This window comes from Oryctolagus cuniculus, chromosome 10, assembly GCF_051225735.1.
Source record: "Oryctolagus cuniculus isolate XC-2025 breed Fujian yellow rabbit chromosome 10, ASM5122573v1, whole genome shotgun sequence".
NCBI lineage: Eukaryota > Metazoa > Chordata > Mammalia > Lagomorpha > Leporidae > Oryctolagus > Oryctolagus cuniculus.
The window spans coordinates 97238189-97261820 of record NC_142876.1 but is presented as its reverse complement, the minus strand read 5'-3'; the positions used below and the strand labels follow the sequence as shown (position 1 = coordinate 97261820).

At 45.9% G+C, this 23632-nt stretch overlaps 2 long non-coding RNA genes across 13 annotated transcripts in view; one reads left to right on the top strand and one right to left on the bottom strand.

The window, feature by feature from the left end:
- Positions 1-1184: 1184 nt before the first annotated feature.
- Positions 1185-14564, bottom strand: LOC149124354 (uncharacterized). Of its 4 annotated transcripts, none has more exons than XR_016214287.1 (4): positions 14455-14564; positions 13660-13868; positions 3600-3784; positions 2786-3014 (listed from the first exon to the last, which is right to left on the bottom strand). It is a non-coding gene; the product is annotated as an uncharacterized LOC149124354 (long non-coding RNA). The 4 variants fall into 4 exon arrangements; XR_016214286.1 differs by lacking the exon at positions 14455-14564 and adding an exon at positions 13962-14448; XR_016214288.1 differs by lacking the exons at positions 2786-3014; positions 14455-14564 and adding an exon at positions 1185-1768 and having other exon boundaries at positions 13660-14448.
- LOC149124352 (uncharacterized) overlaps positions 13905-23632 on the top strand; it is a 79154-nt gene continuing 69426 nt past the window's right edge. For 5 of the 9 annotated variants that reach the window (XR_016214291.1, XR_016214289.1, XR_016214290.1 and 2 more), the window contains exon 1: positions 14634-14772. This is a non-coding gene — a long non-coding RNA (uncharacterized LOC149124352). Of the gene's footprint in view, positions 14031-14463; positions 14579-14633; positions 14773-23632 lie in introns of those variants that run through there. The other 4 variants (XR_016214295.1, XR_016214293.1, XR_016214296.1 and 1 more) reach the window with 4 other exon arrangements.

Sequence of the window (23632 nt, the reverse complement as noted above, 5' to 3'; positions counted from 1 at the left end):
TAAATGTGTGAGTGCTTAAAGAAACATTTATTTTGCCAACAAAATTCTACTTCTAGTCTTTCTACAACCAAACAGGATGAATAAGAGCTTACTCTGGTTTGATATTCCCTGTTCTTTTAATTGCAGGTTCAGTGAAAATAGGTTTGTTTTATAGTCTCCTAGGGAAAAAGTTTTTATCTATTTATTTGAAATGCAGGATGAGAGAGAGAGAGAGAGAGAGAGAGAGAGAGAGAGAGAGAGAGAGAGAGATTCCCCACCCACAAGTTCACTCCACAGATGTTTGTGATAGCACAGGGCGGTCCAGGCTGAAGCCAGGAGCCTGGAACTCCACCCAGGACCCCCTCCCTAGGTTAGGGCACATACCTAGGGCATCCTCCAGTGCTCTCCTGGGTACCTCAGCAGGGCACTGCATCAGAAGGCAAGCAGCAAGAATTCAAATCCACACTCTGATGTGGGATGCTGGGGTAACTGGCAGCAGCTGTACCTACTGGGTTACAGCACTGGCCCCTTTGAGGTGTTAGGTTTTAAGATTTTAGGCTTCACAGAAGGTGAAGATGCAACTGGTTAAAGCAGAAAAGACTTTATTTTAGGGAGGCCAAATAGAGGGGCGAGAGAGCTGAGGGTTTGAAGCCAGGCTTCATGCTGTTTGAGCAGCAGAGTCCCTTCTGGAGCTGCCCTTTGGGGGAGGTGCAGAGCCCTGCACAGACCCTGACAAGGTGGGTGGGAGACGTACAGAAAGGCTCCTTGGTGAAGTGTGCAGTGGACGGTCTTGCAGTTTGGAGGGTCCCAGGTGTGAGGATTTCCCAAGCAAATTAAACATTTCACTAGCCTTTAGATTATCTCTCTGGGCCCAGTCTCAAAAGGTCTGGGGGTTCAGGCCCAGAAGCCTAATAGGTTCTCATACTAGGGAGAGGTTCTTTATGACCCAGGGGTAACTGTTCAAGGGAGGGATTGTTAACCACACTTTACAGGATAATTTTAGGGAAGTTGCCAGAATCTCACTAATAGAGAGATTATTGCTAATGACTCAGTATTACTCTTTTGTTCTCAACAATTGTACAACACAAACAATTGGGATAATATTACTCAAGCTCAAATGTGATTCTCAACCTCAAAAAAGTCATCTTTCACAATTATCAGTAATTTACTTCTTTTGCTAGGACTCATTTGTTTTTGATGGCAAGTATGAAGCAGAGATTCTGAAAATGGAATCTGGCAACTGAAGAAGTGTTGCATGATATTACTTTTTTCATCCCTTTCGAATGTATTTTTATCTGCTCCTTCGTGGCACCCAGTCTTTCATGTTCGGACTGAGAAGTTTCACAAGAATGTAGGGGACCATATGTGCAGAAAAGTGGAGAAGCAAGTGGAGATGGCTCTAAGCACCTTGAGTACTGACCTGTTTGGTCTCTAGTTGCTGGGTTCTATTCAACCAGCTAGCAGAGGAGGGGAGCAGGTGCAGAGGAAGCCAACAGGGCTGGCGCACAAGACAGAGGGAGCTGTGGCTCAGCTTCCTGCTACAGCGGCAGCGGCAGCATCAACACTTAAGGCTGGGATTTACTTGGCTCACCCAGTACTTAGGTTAGGAGCTCAGCTTTTCAACTGTTCCCATGTGGGAGAAGCCGCCCAGAATATGATTCTCATCATTTCAACTGAGTCACTGTTTTTAGAAATGTAAAATCCTGAAGTGACTCTGCTGAGTTACATTTTCCATCGTAAGCCTTGAGAATGTTCACGTCTTCAACTGAGCGTTTCCATTTCTAGTATTCTAAAGAAACAATGAGAGATGTTCAGACTGGTGCACAAGGACATTTATCCCAGCATTATTTGGAATAAAAAAAAAGAAGTCATGCATCTGTGCAATAATGAGAGGTTGGCTAAGTTTTGAATTACAAGAGGACACTGTACATTAAAATAGCAAGAAACCAAAGCAGGTGATTTTTCTATAATAAACAAGTATTCTTTTTTATAATTAAAAATAAACATCAGCACTTTCCAAAAGTTATACCTGTTAGAAACTCAGAGTTCATTTCTAGTTTTGTTTTAATGGTTTGGATAATTATTCAAAATATTTTTCTTTCAGAACTGATGGAAAATGAACAAACAAGATTTCCTCAAGCAGTTGTTAACTTTCAGAGCACATTTTAAAGGCAGGCTTATTCCGTAAGGTTATTTTGACTCCAATTGCATTGGTGCACACAAATATACATGTGGGCATCCCACACAAGTGAGCATGTCAAATCCCTGTTCTTTGGTTTTCTCTTCAATATGAATAGAGTCTGGCAAGAATTAAGGAAACAACTTCAAATTCCTAGCTGGTGAGTTTGTAAAACTCCTGACTGCTAAAGAAGGCAACGCCTTTTTTTAAAAAAAATTATCTATTTGAAAGTCAGAATTACAGAGACAGAGAGGCAGAGAGAGAGAGAGAGAGGTCTTCCATCCGCTGGTTCACTCCCCAGTTGGCCCCACCAGCCAGAGCTGCGCTGATCCGAAGCCAGGAGCCAGGACATTCTTCCAGGTCTCCAACACGGGTGCAGGGGCCCAAGGACTTGGGCCATCTTCTACTGTTTCCCTAGGCCCTAGCAGAGAGCTGGATTGGAAGAGGAGCAGCAGGGACTGGAACTGGCGCCCATATGGGATGCTGGCACTGCAGGCGGCACCTTAACCAGCTGTGCCACAGCACCACCCTAGAAGTCTTTTGAATTCAAGCTTTGTAAAGGATCTATTGGTAAGGCTATTAAGTAAAAAATTCACTTATTTTTTTTAAAAAGATTTATTTATTTGAAAGTTAGAGTTACACAGAGAGAGAAGGAGAGACGGAGAGAGAGAGAGAGAGAGACAGACAGACAGAGAGAGGTCTTCCATCCACTAGTTCACTTCCCATTGGCCGAAATGGCCAGAGCTGGGCCAATCTAAAGCCAGGAGCCAGGAGCTTCTTCCAGGTCTCTCACATGGGTGCAGGGGCCCAAGGATTTGGGCCATCTTCCACTGCTTTCCCAGGTCATAGCAGAGAGCTGGATCGGAAGTAGAGCAGCCGGAAAATAAGAAAATTCTATTAGCTATGCATTTGGCAAAAATGCAAGTAGTTCTGGTCTGAAGTGCACAGGCTGCAGAGGTCCCTGATTTATGCCCAAGGCTCTCCAAGGGTCAGGGCCTTTGTGGAGGGCTGCCAGGCACAGCACTCACCAAGCATGCTCTGGAGTACCCACCGCAAGCAATGTGTTTGCTTTAACTCTCATTCCCAAATAAGGGGCATTTCAGCTTGAGGGACAAAGAAGCTGTTTTTGAAATCTAAGACCAGTGAAGGAAATGACTTCCTTTGATCTCCCAAGTGATGTGATGCTTGCCTGGTTGTTAAGACATGGGCCAGCGCAAAAGGAGCATTCTCTTTGCTATCCTCTTAGTGAGCTGTCAGTTTCAGGAGAAAGCTTCAGAGTTCTGCACACTGCTTTTTGCTGTAGATCTCGAAAATGCATTCAAATATTCAATCATTCCCACTATGAATTCAGTCTAATCTGACTAATCTTTATAGGCTCTTACTGCATGCAAGTCCGGGCAATGGGACCGATAACAACAACTGGTATTTATTTAGCACTTACTGTGTGCCAGGAAACCATGGTGAGGAACCGGCCAGACCTTTGGGCTGTGATGAGTGAGTTTCTTCTCGTCTCCCACAGCTCTTTGAGCTTTTGTTCAGCGGGCTGTTCTTGTAGACTCCTCAGTGAACACTGGGGCGAATCCCGCAACATCTCTGGTTTCTCTTAGGCCGCACGCTCTGTCTCTACTGAATAATCAGAGTGTCCAGTCCTCAGTGGTGGTCAAAACTCCCAATCTAGGTTTCAGGTGCAGGCTTTTCCCTTCCACACCAAGGCTTGCGATACACAGGAAGTGGGTAAAACTGCATCTTTTCCTCTCCTTTCTCCCACTTGAGTCATCTCTGGGTTTTACTCCTTCTCCTAGAGCTGCCTTCCTTTTTTTTTTTTTTAAATAGATTTATCAATTAATCCATTTATTTGAAGGTTGGAGTTACACAGAGGGGAGAGGGAGAGAGAGAGAGACAGAGAGACACAGCGAGAGAGAATGATTCTTCTATTTGCTGATTCACACCTGGCATGTCCACAAGGGCTGGTGCTAGGTTAGGCCAAAGCAAAGAGCCAGCTTCATCTGGGTCTCCCATGTGGATACATGGGCTGAAGGATTTGGCCATCCTCCACTGCTTTCCCAGGGGTATGTGCAGGAAGCTGGATCGGAAGGAGAGCAGCCAGGACTTGAACTGGCACCCATCTGGGATGCTGGCGTAGCATGCAGAAGCTTTGCCCACTCTGCCACAGCACTGGCCTTGTTCCTATGATTTCTGACTCTTCCAGGGAGGGGGAGCTCAGGGGACTAGCAAAGTTCCTACTTATGATATCTTTGTAATCTGGGTTGATGCTCTCTGAATCTAGCTTTTGAGGGTTCTTTGGAAATATAACTGCTGGGAATCCATCAAAAATGGTAACTCTGACAAGGTCAAATGCATCTCTGTTCCCACTCTAGGCTTGCTCCCTCCTCTTGCCGCCTGTAATCTGCGATGTGCTTCCAGGATTGACTGTTGACGTTTCCTTCGTCCTGCCAGGCAGCCATCCTATAACTATCCACACAGCCGTCAGCAGGGAATCAGCAGTCACAGTCGAAGGAGGTAAGAGGAAGGATTTTTGACAGGAGGAGAAAGCAGCTAGACATGAAAAGGGAGATTGCAATAAGACTATCTTCATCTTTCAGAAATCCTCTTGTGAATCTCCGAGCAAACATCTACCTTAAATCTAGTATGAATTGTGATGGGATTAACTGGGATTGGCTGATTCTTTAAGACATTCTGTCTCCATAGTGTGTCTCCTAAAAGACAATGATGCTGTCACTGACTTGCATTTGTTGTCTACCTGTTGAAGCCTGGCTGGCAGTGTTCTGACCGGCATCAAGTCTTGCATAGCAGATCCTCCTGTCTCTTCTGAGCGCGAGGTAGGTGGGTGAAATGTTGCATCCTGAATCACTTTTGTTCTCAGAAGTAAGTTACACTGCTTTAACTCGCGCACACTTTCTGATTATTGTCTGTTTGTCATCTCTTGTTGCCAACAAGATTTTGCAGCCTAATAAGGCAGGAGTGGCACACCTGGGTGCCGGCAAGGGCCAAGCCGATGGGGAATGAGGACTGTGGTGCATGGGGAGTGCCTTCCTTCTCTGAAGGGGACAGAAACTTTATCTCCAGCCAGTTCTCACCATGTGGGATAGGGATTCATGGTAGCTGGAACTGCTGATGGTTTCAAGAGAGATATAAAATGTAGCTAATTATCAGAAATTTTCTTATTTTTAAAAGCGGATAACATTCATATTTTTGAAAAACATGGTGCTGGCCAAGCAAAACATATCTGGGGTTTCAATACAGTCTGAGTCACCTATTTGCAACCTTAGCTTTAATACGTATCTCCTGACAATAATTAAACTCCTCACAGAGCCAAGTTTGAAGAGATTTACCATTGAAAAAAAAAATCAACTTTTTTATTGTGGGAAATTTCAAACATTGAAAAGTAGGTTTGTATAGTGAACACCTTTTCCATATCAACAGACTAAATAATTATCAACTCATAGCCAGTCTTGTTCCACCCAGGCTCCCATCGTCTTGTCCTCATTTCCTCTTATTTTAAAGCAAATCCTAGACATCAAATAATTTCACCTGTCAAGATTTTGGTGTACATTGCCTCAAGACAAGAAATCTTTAAAAATACATAACTGAAATTCCTTTTTCCAATGACAAAAAACAATAACTCATTAATAACATTAAATATCCACTGATCTAAAATCCTAATTATAGAATTTTTCTTTATAGCTTTCATCTTTTCAAATCAGGGTTAACTGTATTTCAGTTGGTTGCTATGTCTTGAAAATTCTTTTAATCTATAAATGAATATAACATTTTAATAAAAACAAAACATTCTAATAAGGAAGAGAAAATTGGAGTAGGCCTTTAGTCTAATGATTAAGATGCCTACTATCACTTTCGCTCCCCGTCTTCGTGGAGGAACGACACAGGACCCTGAGCTGTTCTTTTGTCTGCTCGGCCCTCCCCGGGTTTGCTGCTGGTTCTTCCCGGGTTGGCTACCGTCCCTTCCACCTCCGTGGAAGGGCAGTTCCCCCTGCCACTTTCCCCACTTCCGTGGGGGAGCGGCACACCACCGGTCGGCTCTCTCGGGGGCTGCACAGGTGTTCCTTCAGATAGATGTCCCTGGTGCATGTTGTCTCTCTCCTCCTTTATAGTCCTCTTCCGCCAATCCCAACTCTGCTACCCACACGCCGAGTACGCTGCTCTCCTCCAATCAGGAGCAGGTCCTGCTGTTTATTGGTTGAACTGGAGGCAGCTGTGCAGAAGCTGTTTACTCCTCTCCCAGCGTCATATTGTGGGAGAGCAGATGCATAGAATAAGTCTTAATTCCAGTAACTTAGTCTAGTCTCAGTTGCTCCCCACAGGGACCTGTAGGTTTCAACTCTGGCTCTGGTTCCTGACTCCAGCTTCCTGCTAATGCAGCCCGTGGAGGGTGGTGGTGATGGCTCCATGTCTGGGTTTCTGCCATCCATGTTGGAGAGCTGGATTAACTTTCCAGTTCCAGGCTCCAACCCTGGCCATCGTTAGCCACTGTAGGTATCTGGGGTATGAGCCAATGGATGGGAGTTTTTGCAATATATCTGTGTCTCTGACTGCCTCTGAAATACATTAATTTTTTAAAATGTAGGGGCCGTAGTGGTTTCACAGTTAAGTTGCTGCTTAGGATGCCTGCTTCCCATGCTGCAATGCTGGTTCAAGTCCTGTCACCTCTGCTTTGATTCAGCTTCCTGCAAATGTATGCAGCAGATGATGACGCAAGCAGTTTGGTCCTGTCACTCATGCAGGAGATTTGAATGGAGTTTCAAATGGGCATTTAGCACGTGACCCAGTTTAGGAGAGCTCTGTTTCTGTCTTTGTCTCTCAAATAAAGAAATTCAAACAACTCTCAGATTTTTTTTAAAGATCTATTTATCTGAAAAGCAGAGTTACACACACACACACACACATGCACACAGAGGGAGAGAGGGAGGGGTAGAGAAAAAGAGAGAAAGAGAGAAAGAGAGAGAGAGAGAGAGAGAGAGAGACTGAATCTTCCATCTGGTTCACTCCCCAAATGGCTGAAATAGCCAGGGCTTTGTCAGACCAAAGCCAGGAGCCAGAAGCTTCTTTCTGGTCTCCCAGGTGGGTGCAGGGGCCCAAGGATATGGGCCACCTTCTACTGCTTTCCCAGGCCATAGCAGAGAGCTAGATCAGAAGTGGGGGAAACTGGGACTTTTTTTTTACTGGCACCTTTATGGAATATTGGCACCCCAACTGGCACTTTTACCCACTACATCAATTCCACAACTCTCAAATATTAAAAGAAGAAGAAGGCTGTGGCGGCTGCAAGGGTGTTCATTCTCATTCCTTTATTCAATATTGTACTAGAAGGCCTAACTAGGGCTAGAAAAAGAAATCAAAAACACCCAGAATGGAAAAGAACACCATTGTTGTATAGTACACATCCCATAAGAGTGCTGGTTCAAGTCCCAGCTGCTCTACTTCCTATCCAACTGCCAGCTAATGTCCCAAGAGCAGCAGAGGATGGTTCAAGTACTTGGGATCCTGTACCTGCATGGGAGACCCAGATGAAGCTCCTGGCTGTGACCTGGCCCAGCCCCAGCTGTTGCAGCTATTTGGGGAATTAACCAGCAGGTAGAAGGATCTTTGTCTATCCTTCTCTCTTTAACTCTGCCTTTCAAATAAACAAACAAATCTTTTTTTAAAAAGCCTGCTTATTTTAAAAATAACGGTGTGGTACTCACATAGACACATAGATCAATGGAATAGATTTGAAAGCCCAAAAATAAACCCATATACCCATGGTCAATAGATTTTGACAAGAGCACCAAACAACTGAGTGAGGGAAAATAGTGCTTTTTATCCATTGAGTTGGCCCCCAGCTTACGCCATATATGAAAAACTCATGGCCAGCACTGTGGTGTAGTAGGCTAGGTCACTCACTGAGGTGCGGGGATCTTGTATGGTTGCTGGTTCATGTTCCAGCTGCTGCTCTTCCAATCCTGCTCTCTGTTAATGTGCTGGGAAAGCAGTACAAGATGGCCCAAGTCCTTGGGCCTGTGCACCCACCTGGGAGACCTGGAAGAAGCTTCTGGCTCCTGGCTTCAGATTGACCCAGCTCTAGCCACTGTGGCCATTTGAGAAGAGAATCAGCAGATGGAACAACTCTTTCTCTGTCTCTCCCTCTCTCTGTCTGAAACTCTACCTCTCAAATAAATGAATAAAATCTTAAACAAACTCAAAGTAATAAAAAAAATCTGAGTTAAAACTGTAAAACTCTTAGAAGAAAACATAGGTATATATTGGTTGAACTCTTTAACACAGAATTATCTTAGGTGTTTAAATCCAACTGAAAATTGATCCTTGTTAAAAATAAGAGTGGGAATAAGAGAGGGAGGAGATATACTGTTCAGCACACACTCCCTCGGAATTATCCCTAAGGGTAAAGCTAAAAACTTGCCATGGGACTCCAAATTCCATTAAGTTGGCAGTTACCAATGCCACCTTACTAGTTAAAGTGATCAGTTTAAGTTCATAACTGATCATAAAGATAGGATTAAGTGTCAAAGGGATCATATAAATAAGACCAGTGTTCGCTATTAATAATTAATTTAATGAAAAATGAGAGAACGATCCAACATGGGAAGCGGGATACACAGCAGACTCATAGAATGACAAACACCCTAAACAGCACTCTGGCCTCAGAATCAGCCCTTAAGGCATTTGGATCTGGCTAAAGAGCCCATGAGATTATCTCAGGCAAGGAAAGCCAAGACACTGTTGCAAAAAATGACCTACATGAAAGATCTCTGTGAGATCCCAGTGGAAAGAAGGGGCCATCAGAAAAGGAGGTATTTTTCTCTGAAGGGAGGAGAGAACTTCTACTTTGACTATGGCCTTGTCTAAATAAGGTCAGAGTTTGTGAACTCAAGAGGCTTCCATAGCCTTGGCAGCTCATAAAAGAGCCTCGGGTGATTACTGATGTCATAAATAAGAGTGTTAATTGTTAACAACAAGAGTCACTGTGCACTTGCTCCCCTCTTTCCTTAATGTGTTGTACTATGAGAATTAACAGTAAAACCAATCTTCAAACAGTACTTTATTCTTTGTGTGTCTGTGTGGGTACAATCTGTTGAAATATTTACTTAGTATATACTAAGTTGATTTTATGTATATAAAGATAATTAAAATGAATCTTGATGAAGAATGGGATGGGAGAGGGAGTAGGAGATGGGATGGTTTGTGGGTGGAAGGCTGTTTATGGGGGGAAGAACTGCTATACTCCAAAAGTTGTACTTTTGAAATTTATATTTATTAAATGAAAGTTTTCTATTAAAAAAGAAAACATAGGTATAAACCTTTAAGGCCTTAAATAAATCTTTAAAAAGGGGGGTGGGGAGACTGCACTGTGACATAGCGGGTAAAGCTGCCACCTGCAGTGGCACCTGCAGTGCCAGCATCCCATATGGGTTCTGGTTTGAGTGCCCGCTGCTCCATTTCTGATGAAGCTCTGCTAAGGCCTGGGAAGGCAGCAGAAGATGGCCCAAGTGCTTGGGCCCCTGCCCGTGTGGGAGACCTGGAAAGAAGCTCCTGGCTTCGGATCAGCGCAGATCCAGCCATGCAACCGTCTGGGGAGTGAACCAGCGGATGGAAGATCTCTCTCTGTTTCTGCCTCTGCCTCTCTGTAACTCTGCCTTTCAAATAAGTACAAACACCTTCATGGCCTTGAATTTGGCAACAATTTCTTTATGTATGACATCTAAAGCATGGGTAAGCAAAGAAAAAAATAGGTAAATTTGGCTTTATCAAATTTTTTAAAGATTCACTTATTGGACAAGAATTACAGAGAGACTGGAATCTTTCATCCACTGGTTCATTCTCCAAATTGTGGCAATGGCCCAGGATGGGCCGGGCCAAAGCCAGGAGCCTGGAATTCCATCTGGGTCTCCCATGTGGGTGGCAGGTGTGCAAGTGCTTGGATAATCATCTACTGCTTTCCCAGATGCATTAACAAGGAGCTGGACAAGAAGTGGAGTGGTGACTCTAAACAGTGCCCATACAGAATACTGGCACCACGGGCAACAGCTTAACTCACTGAGCCACAGTGGTAACCCCAGACTTCAGCAAAATTTTAAAATTTCATACATCAAAGGACAGAACTAAGAAAGTAAAAGCAGTCAATAAAATGGGAGAGATTCGCTTGCAAACCATATATCCAATAAGGATATAGTATCTAGGTTATGCAAAGAACTCAACAATAAAGGCAAGTAGCCCAATTTAAAATGGACAAATGATCTGAATAGACATTTCTTCATAGAAGATACACACATGGACATGGAGCCTGTGAGAAAGTTGCTCCGTCATCACTAGTAATCAATGACATGCAAATCAAAGCAACAATGAGGCGTCTTTTCTCACACGATAAGAAGGCTATGATAACAAGAAGACAGGCAGTAGTATGCATTGATGAGAATGTGGAGGAACTGGAAGCCCACACATTGTTGGTGGGAATGTGGAATGGTACAGTCACTTCGTAGTTTCTCAAGCCGTTTAACACAGTTACCCTATGACCTAGAAATTTCACTCAAAAGTATACATATGTCTATACAAACCTTGCACATGCAGGCCAGTGCTGTGCCACAGCAGGTTAAAGCCACAGCCTGTAGCACTGGCATCCCAAGTTGCTCTGGTTCAAGACCTGGCTGCTCCACTTCCAATCTAGCTCCTTGCTAACGTGCCTGGGAAAGCAGCGGAAGATGGCCCAGAGCTTTGGGCCCCTGCACCCATCTGGGAGACCAGGAAGAAACTCCTGATGCCTTGCTTGGGCCTGGCCCAATCCCGGCAGTTGCAGCCATTTGGAGAGAGAACCAGCAGATCGAACACCTACCTACCTCTCTCTCTCTCTTTCTCTCTCTCCAACTCTGCCTTTCAAATAAGTAAATATTTAAAAAGAAAAAAGCTTGCACTTGAAAGTTTATTACAGCATTATTCATAATAGCTGCCAAAAAGAAATCAAGCCAAGTCATCACCTGACGTGTAGAGGAACAACATGGTATAACCACACACAAGGATACGATGTGGACAGCACATGAATGAAATACTAACATGTGCTTTAAGCATGGATGAATCTTGAAAATATGACAGTAAGGGGCTGGCGGCGTGGCTCACTTGGTTAATCCTCTGCCTGCAGTGCCAGCATCCCATATGGGTGCCGGGTTCTAGTCCTGGTTGCCCTTCTTCCAGGCCAGCTCTCTGCTGTGGCCTAGGGGGCAGTGGAGGATGGCCCAAGTGCTTTGGCCCCTGCACCCACATGGGAGACAAGGAGAAGGCACCCGGCTCCTGGCTTCGGATCAGCGCAGCGCGCCGGCCGCAGCATGCCGGCCATGGTGGCCATTTGGGGGGTGAACCAACAGAAGGAAGACCTTTCTCTCTGTCTCTTTCTCTCTCACTGTCTGTAACTCTACCTGTCAAATAAATAAATAAAATATGACAGTAAGTTAAAGAAGTTAGCCACAAAAAACCACAAGTTGTTTACATTTGTATCAAATGTGCAGAAGAAGTGAATCCACAGTGCGGCTGTAGATTAGGAGATGCTGAGGGATTGGGGGAGGACGGTGTGGGGAGGGTCTGCAAAGGCATGCAGGTTTCCTTTGGGAACTGTGAAAATGTCCTGGAATCACACAGAGGTGATGATTGTACCACCTGGTGAATGTAACAATAACCTCTAAATTGTATGCTGTAAAGGGGAAATTTTATGCTGTGTGAAGTATTTCTCATTTAAAAACATACATTAAATATGTGATTACAAAAGAACACAACAACCTTTCTGCACAGGGGAGATTCTTTTGGACTCCCTACTACGCAGCTCTTGCAGACTGGGAATTGGATTTGGCTAATCATGTGGCTCCAAGAGAAGTCAGATGTATTTAATCTAGAAATCAATTTAATCTGCAGAAGCTTCCAGCCCTGTAAGTATTGTTTAGCTTTTCAGTTTAGTCCAGAATGCACGAGTTGTCAGTGTTACTGTTTAGCACTAATGGTCATTGAAGGCATTTAGGTCAATGTCAGGAATGCCTATCAGGGTGACGAATGAGATTGATTTTATCGCTGTGTTGCAAACATGCAAAATAAAGGTTCAAAGATGAAAACACAGAATTTTTTTTGAAAAATACAAAAGTGTATGCTGTTGTGTGATAGGACACTGTTTCACGAGGCAAGCTACAACCAGCACATTCACACAGTGGAGGAATGCACACGACAAAATTTACCATCCTAGCTATCTGTGAATATGCAGCTCAGTGGCACTAAGTACACTTCCAAGACTGTGCACCTGATATGGGGAATGCAGCAGGAAGCTTAGGTAGGAAGAAGTGAGCTGGAATTTTTGCCAGCCCTGGATTGTAACTCGATCTGCCTGCTTGTTCATTTAATAGACCCACCTTCCTAGGATGCACCCATGTCTCATCCAGGTCCAGGAAGGAGAAGACGCCATTAGGCCTAGTGGAAGCTAAACTCTACCTGGAGGTGCCATGAAAATCCCAGAAAGCCGCATGCACACTAAACTCCACCCAGACCACGGCTTCCCCATATTTCACAGAAGAGGTCGATAATTCGAGGGCGGCCGGGGGGGGCGGGGGGGGGGCGGCGGCGGATAGATCCTTCCTGGGCCTCGTTTCCCTCTCTCTCATAAGCAGCTCTCTAGCCCACTGGAGACGGTTATCTCCCTGTGGGGAGGTCCACAGTCAGGTGTGAATGCATGGCTTGTTCTCTTTTATATAAATCCTGCTCTCCTGTGCACTGTAGTATGCCTCTGCTTTGACTTCTCATCTCCTTGGGAGCAAAAACCTGGAGTGAAGATCCCTAGGCCCGTAGCAACACGACTGGCAGGGAGGCAAGTACTTGGACCCACACCTGCTGCCTCTCAGAGTGTGCATTGGTAGGACACTAAGTCGGAAGCAGAGGAGGGACATGGGTATCCCAAGCTACATCTTTTTTTTTTTTTTTTTTTTTTTTTTGACAGGCAGAGTTAGACAATGAGAGAGAGACAGAGAAAGGTCTTCCTTCCATTGGTTCACCCCCCAAATGGCCACCATGGCTAGCGCTGGGCCCATCCGAAGCCAGGAGCCAGGTGCTTCCTCCTGGTCTCCCATGCGGGTACAGGGGCCCAAGCACTTGGGCCATCCTCCACTGCCTTCCTGGGCCACAGCAGAGAGCTGGACTGGAAGAGGGGCAACCGGGATGCCAGCGCCGCAGGCAGAGGATTAACCAAGTGAGCCAAGGTGCCGCCCCCCCCCCCCAAGCTACATCTTAACCACTGCAGCCAGCACCCGCTCCACAGCCAATCAACACTTAATTAAACCAAAGAAAGCCACAGAGACATGAATATGTCTATTTTACCATTTTTGAGGGTCACAGGAATTTACAGAGGATACCTACATCATGCACATTTTCTCCATGGAGCTCTAATTCTACAGAATGCGGACGCACACACGGCCCTCCCCTCATTCCTTCCCGTTGTTTACCGTGACTCCGAGGAGGTTTGCACTTCGCTGTATCTTGCTATAGAGGAAGCTCGCGTTGGCTGTTAGACTACTTGGGCCTCATGAGTGGTTCCAGGGCTCCTGGGTTTCTGGAGTCTCAGCGGAACCACGTGCAGGTCTGAATTTCATCCTCTTCACGGGGCCTGGCAGGCTTCTCGGCTGCTGAATGTGGCTACAGCGAACGCTTCTCCCTTTGAAAGGAAGCAGGTGTCATCCATCCTCCCAGAATATCAAAAGCCGCAGGACACGCAGCTCACAAACACGATGACTGATGAGCAAATCACCTGCAGAGCGGCAGCCGCGCAGCCTGCTGAATGCTAACCCTCTTCTTGCTGTCTACACTGCGGAATCATGTGAGTTGGAAAACCTCCTTTGACGTTTCGTGGCCCACGTGACGACTTGCATAGCCCGAGAAAGCGAAGCCTCCCAGCCTCGTGGGGTCTCTCTCTGGTGTTTTTCCTAAGTTGTGACCTTTCACTGTGTGCCTGAGAGCAGAACAGACAGCGGGCCCGAGGCACTCAGCTTCTTCCTGCTGAGTGCAAGGCTCACTTGGCTCGCTGTGGTTGGGGGATTTGCAGGTTCCCGCTTCCAGGTTCTCGATGGATTTGAGCTTCTGAAATCTGCCTACACTGGAGTCTGTGTGTTTGTGGGGATGGGAGCGGTGGGTTTATCACATTCTTTCCCAAGCATCGAGATGATCCCCAAAGTGGCAGAGGGACCCTTGCTCTGGGGAGAACTTGAAGCTCCCAGGCAGCAACGAAGAGGAAGGGATCTCACCTGGGCCGAGTGCTCGTGAGCTGAGGGGTGGGGAAGGTGCGCTCGGTTTCACGTGCGGATGAGTGCCTGGAGGACACAGGTGCTGCCTGACGGCGTTCGGGGAGATGTGGAGTTGACCTAGGAGGTGAGTGGGGAGCCCTCCTGGTTCATCCTGTAGACTTCAACTTGGTTTGCTTGCTTGTTGTAAGGAAGAACATTCACCCTATGCAATTTAAAATCAAAGAGGATAAAAACGTAAATCTTGAAGTAAAGTGAAAGTAACCCCACATGTTTGGGAAGATTTGTGGAAAATGTTAACAAGAACTACACTGATGAACGGTGAGTTTCTTGGCTTTCCTAGACTCTTATGTGGTACTTGTAAAGATGTGCCTACCACCCATGAAAAAGCAGTAGACCACATTTATCAATCATTTACTGAATGTGGGGCACTGTGTTCAGTGTGTTACGATGCCTTCATCTTTAAGTCTCACTAGAACGCTAAGGAGCAAAAAAAGTGAATAACAGAAAGTTGGTCCCATAGGAATCAATACGGATACTATCTTAAATGCATGTTTCAAAACATTTCGTTATTTGAAAGGCAGAGCATCAGAGAGGGAGGCACCCACAAACATGGTGGGGGTGGGGTGGAGATAGAGAAAGAGGTCTTCTATCCACTGGTCCACTCCTGAAATGACTGCAATGGCCAGGGCTGGGGTCAAGCTGAAACCAGGAGCCAGGAACTCCATCGGATCTCCCTTGTGGGTGGCAGAGGCTCAACCACTTGGGCCATCCGCTGCTGCCTTCGAAGGCACATTAACAGGGAGCTGGATGGGAAGTGGAGCAGCCAGGACTTGAACCGGCACATATATTTTTAAATGCTGTCTTCCTCCCTGTGTCCCTCCTACCTTCCTTCCTTTTTGAGAGGCAGAAAGAGAGAAACAGAGTTGGATAGATGTATATAGAGAGAGTTCCCAGCTCCCGTTTGCTCGTTCACTCCCCAAGTGCCTGCAACAGCCGCTGAGACCAAAGCTGGTAGCAGGAACTCAATCACTTGGAGCCATAACCAGTCCCTCCCAGGGGTCTGCCTTAGCTGGGAGCGGGAGTCAGGAGTGGAGCAGCTATCAAACCCAGGAACTCCACCAAGAGAGGCAAGCTCTTAACTGGCATCATAACCACTAGGCCAAACGCCTGCCCGCAGTGTGTTGGTGTAACTTTTATCTTATTATGAGATATTGTAGTTAATCCTTTATTGTGCTTAGCTTATAAGTTAAACTTTATCATAGATACGTGTGTACAGAAAAAGTATGTACTTAGGATTGGTTGAATTAGCGTACATTTGTGCGTAATATTTGCTTAATATATTTTTAACAGCTTCTTGTCCCAGATCATGGTAATTTTCATTTTTGTCTTTTGATTAGTCTGCCTACTTGTTTAGCCATTTTAGTTACCTTTTCAAATAACCAGATTTCTCTCTGTGTTTATCTGTTTTCTGTTTTGGTGGGTTCTGCTCTTACTATCTTACTTGTTCTCTTTACTTTAGGCCCCTTTCCTGGTTTCTTAGGCTGAAATCTTTGGTGTTTACATCTATATTCCTTTCTAATATAAGCATTTAAAGTTATAGATTTATGTCTAGGCATTGTTTCTGTGGGGCTCCATGGGATGCGCAGCCATGGAGCCCCCACGTCAGGGTCGGTCTGATAGCTGTTGCTGTGTCTTTATCACAAGGCAAATGTTGCTAGTTTCAGTTAGGGCAATGCTTTCCCACGGTCGGGACGTTCCAGAGGAGTTGAGAATGTGGTAAACAACAAGATGGCGCTGAGGACCGCGCGGTGAGCCTGCCTGCTGCGTGACACCTCATCTGATTGGCCCGAGGATGCATGCACACTGTGTGAACAGACGACGGATTGGAGTGTTCCGTGCATGGACTTGAGCCCGCTTGCAATTGGCCAGATTTTGTATATAAGCTATGTGCTGAGGAAGGAGGGGGCTTTCCTGTCCACTCTCCTCCTTTCATTCTTTCACTGTCCCTGTTATTTTCCCATTAAAAGTCTGCTGAAGACCGATGAGCTGCGAACAGTGTCGTTCCTTTGCGGGCAAGGGAGCGGCAGTTTCAGTTATGTCTCACCAACATTATTTAATTTCAATTTTTAGGTAATTTAAAAGATTTTGCATTGTTACTGATTTCTAATTCCATTGGAATTAAAGAAAAAATCCATGTGATTTTAATTCTTGGAAATCAATTGAGGCTTCTTTTCTTGCCTTATGTATTTGCTATCTTGTTATTACGTGCACTTACAAAGAACATGTATCGTGTAGTTGTTGGGTTTAGTGTTCTAGAAATACCAATGAGTCAAAATGAGAGATAGTGTCAGTAAGATCCTTTAGGCCTTTACTGATTTTTTTTTGTCCAATTATTCTATAAATTGCCAAGATTGGGTTGTTAAATTCTTCAACTATGATTGCATTTTTGTACATTTCTCCCTTTAATTCTGTCCATTTGAGCTTTATATATTTTGAAATTCCACTTTTAGGTGCATACATGTTTGTGATTGTCATCTTGATTTTAACATTAGGAAATGCTACCTTTTTCTATGGTAATTTTTTTCTCACAGTAACTTTATCTGATATTAATGCAGCTAGTGTAGCCCTTGTACTTAATGTTGCATGCTATGTCTGTTTTTTTTTTTAAGATTTATTTTTTATTTGAAAGAGTTATACAGAGAGAGAAGAAGAGGGAGAGAGAGAGACAGGTCTTCCATCCACTGGTTCACTCCTCAATTGGCCACCACAGCCGGAGCTGCACCGATCCAAAGCCAGGAGCCAGGAGCTTCCTCCGGGTCTCCCACACGGGTGCAGGGGCCCAGTGGGTTGGGCCATCTTCCACTGCTTTCCCAGGCCATAGCAGAGAGTTGGATGAGAAGTGGACCAGCCGGACTTGAACTGGCACCCACATGGGATGTTGGCACTGCAGGCGGTAGCTTTACCTGCTACGCCACAGCGTTGGCCCCAAACGCTGTATATTTTTCCACACTCAGTCTGTATATTTAAAGTGCTTTTCAGGTAGACAGTGTAGAGTTGGGAAGTGCATGCTATCTGTTCTGACCTTCTCTGCCTTTTTATTGGAGTGTTTCTAGCACTGTCCATCAGAACTTCCTATGGTGATAGAACATCCCGTGTCTGTGCCACTCAGCGTGGCAGCTGTCAGGCCCCTGTAATTAGGATGTGGCCGGTGTGACTGAAGAACTGAAGTTTGAATCTTATTTAATTGTAGTTACTGTAAGTTTAAATCTCCACATGTGGCCAGTAGCTATTGTTTTGATGAGTGCAAGTTTAGACCAACAACATTTACTGGTAATTTTTGTTATTGTTGAATTTGTCTAACATTTTTGCTATTTGTTTTCTTTGTGTCCCTTTGTTTTTTTTTATTTCTTTTGGCCCTCCTTCCTTTGTTCATTCCTTCTTTTTTGTCCTTTGATCACTCTCTCATTGTTTTTTATATGAAAAGCAGAGAGACATACAATCAGAGAGATTTCTCATCCACTCGTGCATTCCCTAATGCCTGCAACAGCCGGGGATGGGTCAGGCTGAAGCCAGGAGCTGGAAATTCAGACCAGGTCTCCCATGTGGGCAGCAGAGACCAATTAACTGAACCATCACCTGCTTCCTCCCAGAGTGCATCAGCAGGAAGCTGGAACTGATAGTGGAGCTGGGACTTGGACCCATTACAGGATGTGGGCATCCAGAGTGGCATCTTACTCACTAGGCCAAATGTCTGCCCACTGCAGTCTTGTTTTTTTTTTTTTGCCTCTTAAAAAATTATTTGAATGCTTTGTAGAATGTCAGCATAACTTTGATTAGATTTGTAACTGTATTTCTTTGCATTAAAATTTTCATGTGCATTCTAGGGATTACAATATACATCTCTAACTTTCCAGTCCACTGAGAGTAATATTGCACCACTTCACCTTTTTTTAAAAGATTTACTTTATTTATTTGAAAGGCAGAGTTACAGAGAGGCAGAGATAGAGAGAAAGGTCTTCCATCCATTGGTTCACTTCCCAGATGGCTGCAAATGGCTGCAGTTGGGCCAATCCAAAGCCAGAAATCAGGAGCCTCTTCTGGGTCTCCCACGTGGGTGCAGGGGCCCAAGGACTTGGGCCATCTTCTACTGCTTTCCCAGGCCATAGCAGAGAGCTGGATCAGAAGAGGAGCAGCCAAGACTTGAACCAGTACCCATCTGGGATGCTGGTGCTTCAGGCCAGGGCTTTAACCCGCTGCGCCACAGCACTGGTCCCACACCACTTTACTTAAAATGTAGAAGCCTGCAACTGTGCAGGTCTATATCTGTTAGAGACTCCATGGGAAAATTGTAAAAACTGTGTTTTGAACAGTTACTCTTACCTTAACAAGAAGGAAGAAGTGGTCTTTTAGACTTATCCATGTATTTACCATTTTATGTCATTTACTCCTTTTTGAAGATCACTTTTATTATAGTATCAGCTCCTCTCAGACTGAAGAATTTTCTTTAGAATTTCTTATAATATAGGCCATTTATCCGAGAAAGTCCTTGTTTTTATTCTTGAAAGAACAGAACCTACCTGTTAGCCAGATAGCCCTAGAAAACAATGACTTTCTCAGTTCAGATTACCAAGATGTGTGGCAAAAGACATAAGAAGGTTACATTGCAGAGCCGGCACTGTAGCACAGTGAGTAAAGCTGCTGACTGCGGTGCCAACATCCCATATGGGTGCTGGTTCGAGTCCTAGTTGCTCCACTTCTGACCCAGTTCTCTGTTATGGCCTGGGAAAGCAGTGGAAGATGGCCCAAGTGCTTGGGCCCCTGCACCTGCATGGGAGACCCAGAAGAAGCTCTTGGCTTTGGATTGGCACAGCTCCGGCTGTTAGGACCATCTGGGGAACGAGCCAGTGGGTGGAAGAACCCCCTCCCCCCCCCCGCCAAGCCTCTCTGTAACTCTTGCTCTGCCAGTAAGAGCAAGACTTTACCTGCTATGCCACAATGCCAGCTCCTAACAAATAAATGCTTGCTCTTTGTGTCTGGATGCCTAGTACGCAGCTCCTTAGGTCCTCGGAATCTGTGGTGTGATAAGAGTGGGTATTTATAGCTTGTGAGATGCCCAGTGTCAGGATGGTAAATGGCCACTAGAAAGACCATGGAACTTCCGGTCTCGTCTCTAGGCCTCCAGGGAGGACAGAGGAGCTGGAGCTGGAGTTTAATCACCAATGACCAATTGCTTAATCAATCATGCCTATGAAATGAAGCCTCCATAAAAATCCCTAAGTGACAGGGCTTGGGGAGCTTCCAGACTGGCGAATACCTCCAGCTGTGCCTGGAAGCTCCTAGGCTGGTGCCCCTTGGGAACCTTACCTTGGGTACCTCTTCATCTGGCTATTCCTCTGTTTCCATCACAATAAACCAGTGAGAGTGAGCGAAGCCCTGTTCTGAGTCCCGGAAAGAGCCCTAGCAAATTATCAAACCTCGGCAGGAGGTTGTAGAAAGTCCTTGAATTTAGAGCCAGTTGGTCAGAAGTACAAGCGGCACCCTGGGCCTTGCCACGGGCTCCTAACGTGGAAGCAGTCATGCTGGATGGGACCTTAACTTACAGGATGTGACGCTAACTTCAGTGTACAGTGTCACAGTTGAACCGAGGCGTGGGACAGCCAGCTGGCGCTGGAAAGCTGGGGAAGACACTGACTCTTGTGTGGGAAGTCCTGTGTGTACAGACAGTTTGGGGGCGACAAAGGTGGCTGGGCATCCTGCTCCCTTTCCTCCTACTTCAGTCCCTACCTCTCCTCTCCTGGCACTATCCTTGCCCCATCAGCCATGATAGCTTCATTTTTGTCTGCGTCAAGATCTCGATGGTTGTAACCACATAAGGAGCTCTAGAGGTCTCCTAGGTGGGTCCAGTCTAGAAATCCCCTTCCAGGTGCACAGACGGTTGGCCTCAGCTTCAGTTACTTTCCTTCCTCAGAATGTTAGCAAGGCTGAAAGTGCCACCCACGTCAGGGCCGTTTGCATTCAGTGTGCGTTTTGAGGGTTGTAGACGGTTCGCAGGTTCCAGAGGCATGAGCTATCAAGCGGCAGGTGTCTGGGCATTGGCACAGGTGAGGAAGGACACATTTGAGGAGGAAGAGAGATCTTGTCAGCATCCCTGGTACCTGACCAGGCTGTTTCCTCGTCTACCCATGCCTGTCACAGAGAAGTTCCTGGACAATGTGCATGATGGGGGCTGGCGCTGTGGCTTTGCCAGTTAAGCCCCTGCTTGTGATGCTGGCATCCCACACGGATGCCAGTTCGAGTCCCAGCTGCTCCATTTCTGATCCAGCTCCCTGTTAATGCATCTGGAGAAGCAGCGTAGGATGGCCTGAATCCTTGGGCCCCTGCCAACCATTTGGGAGACATGGATGGAGTTCCTGGCTTTTGCTTGACCCAGCCCTGGCCATTGTGGACAACTGGGGAGTCAACCAGCAGATGGAAGATCGTTCTCTCTTTCCCCCTCACCCCTTTCTCTTTAAAATAATAATATATATTTATATAATAAAAATAATATATTTATATATGGAAAAAACTGTGCTTGGATTCCAAAAACTATTTTTCCCCCAAATAAACTTACCTTGTAATTCCATTTTTTTCCATGAGCTTTTAGAAATGCCCTTGAAACCTTCTCCCTGACACCCGCAGAATGGGCCAATCATGGTACTACTGACTTGAAGAATTTTAGGCTTTGAATGATCATCTTTGGGCTCCTCTCAGGCCTAAAACCAGCATCCTTTCTGTAGGGGAGTTGTTCTGGACAGAACAGGGTCGGTTAGCGGCTCACCTCTCTGCCATATTCAGCTCACAGAGCTTTTAAAGGGAGACAAGGACGCACTTGCCGTCAGCACTGGAGGAAGCGGAAGGAATTTTTGAATCGGCACTGGTGCCCCCTTACCCAGTGACAGTTTCTCCAGCCTTCCTGGAGGTAGAATCACCCCAGATTCATTTCCCCATGCGCCGGCCTGGGTGCCATCTTCCTTTCTCCCTGTAGGGGTCACCACACTACACAGTAATAATGGGAAATGATTTATCTGTCAAGTGTGGAAAGCCTCAGGCTTTGGAGACATGGTTGTCTTTAGGTTAGCTGCAAATTGGGCCTAATCAGTTTATTTAATAAACTGTGTCTTCAAGATAGGGAAATCTCCTATAATCAGGCCAGATAGTATATTACCTCATTCATTTGCTCGCTTAAAATGCTATCAGTCCTGGCAAACCAAGCCCAGAGGAGCTCATAGTTACTCTATCTGTGAAAACCTGGCTGGATTAAATCAGCTGATGACCCTGCAGGGCTCAGTGGATCTCGGCCTCTGGGGATATTGCAGCTTTGTGGAGAGGTCGATGACTGCTAGATCCCTTTATCACCAGTGCTGAGTGCTGGCTGCTGGGGATTAGATATGAGCCTCCTCCATCTGAGGGGCCTGGAACCTCCCTCCTGCTCCCAGCGCCTCTGTGGTGGTCGTTCTTCTGTGAAGGCGAAGATAAGATAAGGGATGAGAGAATGCGGCTGCCTCATTTCCAGTGCCCCAGTGCACATAAGGATCCTCCCTGTTCCCTGAGCATCCGGCCTGCGTGTGCGCGTGTGTGTGCGCGTGTGGGCTTTGTTGCCAACCTCATTTAGGATCTAAGGATGCTTGATGGAAAGCAAAGCACAGTGAATCCGGTGTGTCACACCAGGTGAGGGATCCACCCTTGGGAATGGAGTCTAAACCTGGGCTGCCCGCTTCCTTCTCCTGTGTGCCCTCCTCTAACCTCCTTCAGGAAAACGCTGTGACATCCAGGGGTCAGTGATGTTCCCTTGTATTCTGTTCTTCGGCAAAGACAAGCTGCCCCTGGTGTCTGGTCTCCCTTCCGGTGCAGGGTTTAATGTTTCTTTTTAGCTAGATGTACTGGGAGGGGCCGTGTTTTGGGGCAGCAGGTTAGTCTGCTGCTTTGCAGTGCCAAAATCCTGTATCAGAGCACTGGTTTCAGTCCTGGCTGCTACAATTGCAATCCAGCTCCCTGCTAGTGTTCCCAGAAAGGCAGCAGATGACCCAAGTGGTTGGGCTCCTGCCACCCATGTAGGAGACCCAGATGGAGTTCAGGTTGCAAGCTTTGGCCTGGTCCAGGCCCCGCCATTGTGAACATCTGGGGAATGAACTAGCAAATGAATGATCTCTCTGTCTCTCCTCCTCTCACTGTCACTCTGTTAAATACATAATCCTTTTTTAAAAATGTCCTGGGAATTTGTCAACTGTCAAAAAGGGAACTGGGTTTTATTCATGGTTGGCATCAAGCAGCATCTATCAGTTCCCCCTCTGTGTCTAACTCAGGGTAGATCTCAAATGTGTTGCAGAGTGACAGAGACAGAGGGAGAGATAGAAAGACAGAGATCTTCCATCTGCTGGCTCACTTCCCAAATGGTTACAATGGCAAGGGCTGGGCCAGGCCAAACCAGGAGTCAGGATTTCCATCCGGGTCTCCCATGTGAGTGGCAGGGGCCCAAGCAGTTGGGCCATCTTCCACTGCTTTCCTAGGAGCATTAGCAGGGAGCTGGATAGGAAAGCAGAGCAGCCAGGACTTGAACAGACACTCTTAGAGGAGGTTGGTGTCACAGGTGTGGTTTGACCTGCAGTACCACAACCTTGGCTGCACTCTTTTCTTTTAAATTAAATTAGATTCAGATTTAATTTCCAAATTAAATCTGGGGAGATCCAGAGTTGTCAAATTCAGTAGTGCACACCTTAGAGAGTGCCGCTCATGTGGTTGTCTGTGTACCTACAGCCAGTGCCTAGGCAGTACCCCAATGTATTAAGCAGATAACAGCAGCATCTCATTAATATGCACATTGTATGTTCCAATTTTGAACCTTTCTGTAATATTCAATCACTGGGAAATACCCTCTTGGTGAAAATTACAACTTGAAAGCGTGAGTTACGGTTGAACGTTGCCTTCTCATCAGCGTCAGCATCTCTGGTCATGTGGCTACCAGCTGGGATCTTAGGAATGCTTCAACCCAGCAGACCAGACACTCATCAGTCAGAGTGATGGGAATTATACATTTTAGAATCTGGGTAATCCACGGACACTAAGGAGGCTGTATCTATTCAATGCATATTACTGTTTAACCCAGCGATTACACTTCCAGGATGCTATCAGCTCTATCCCC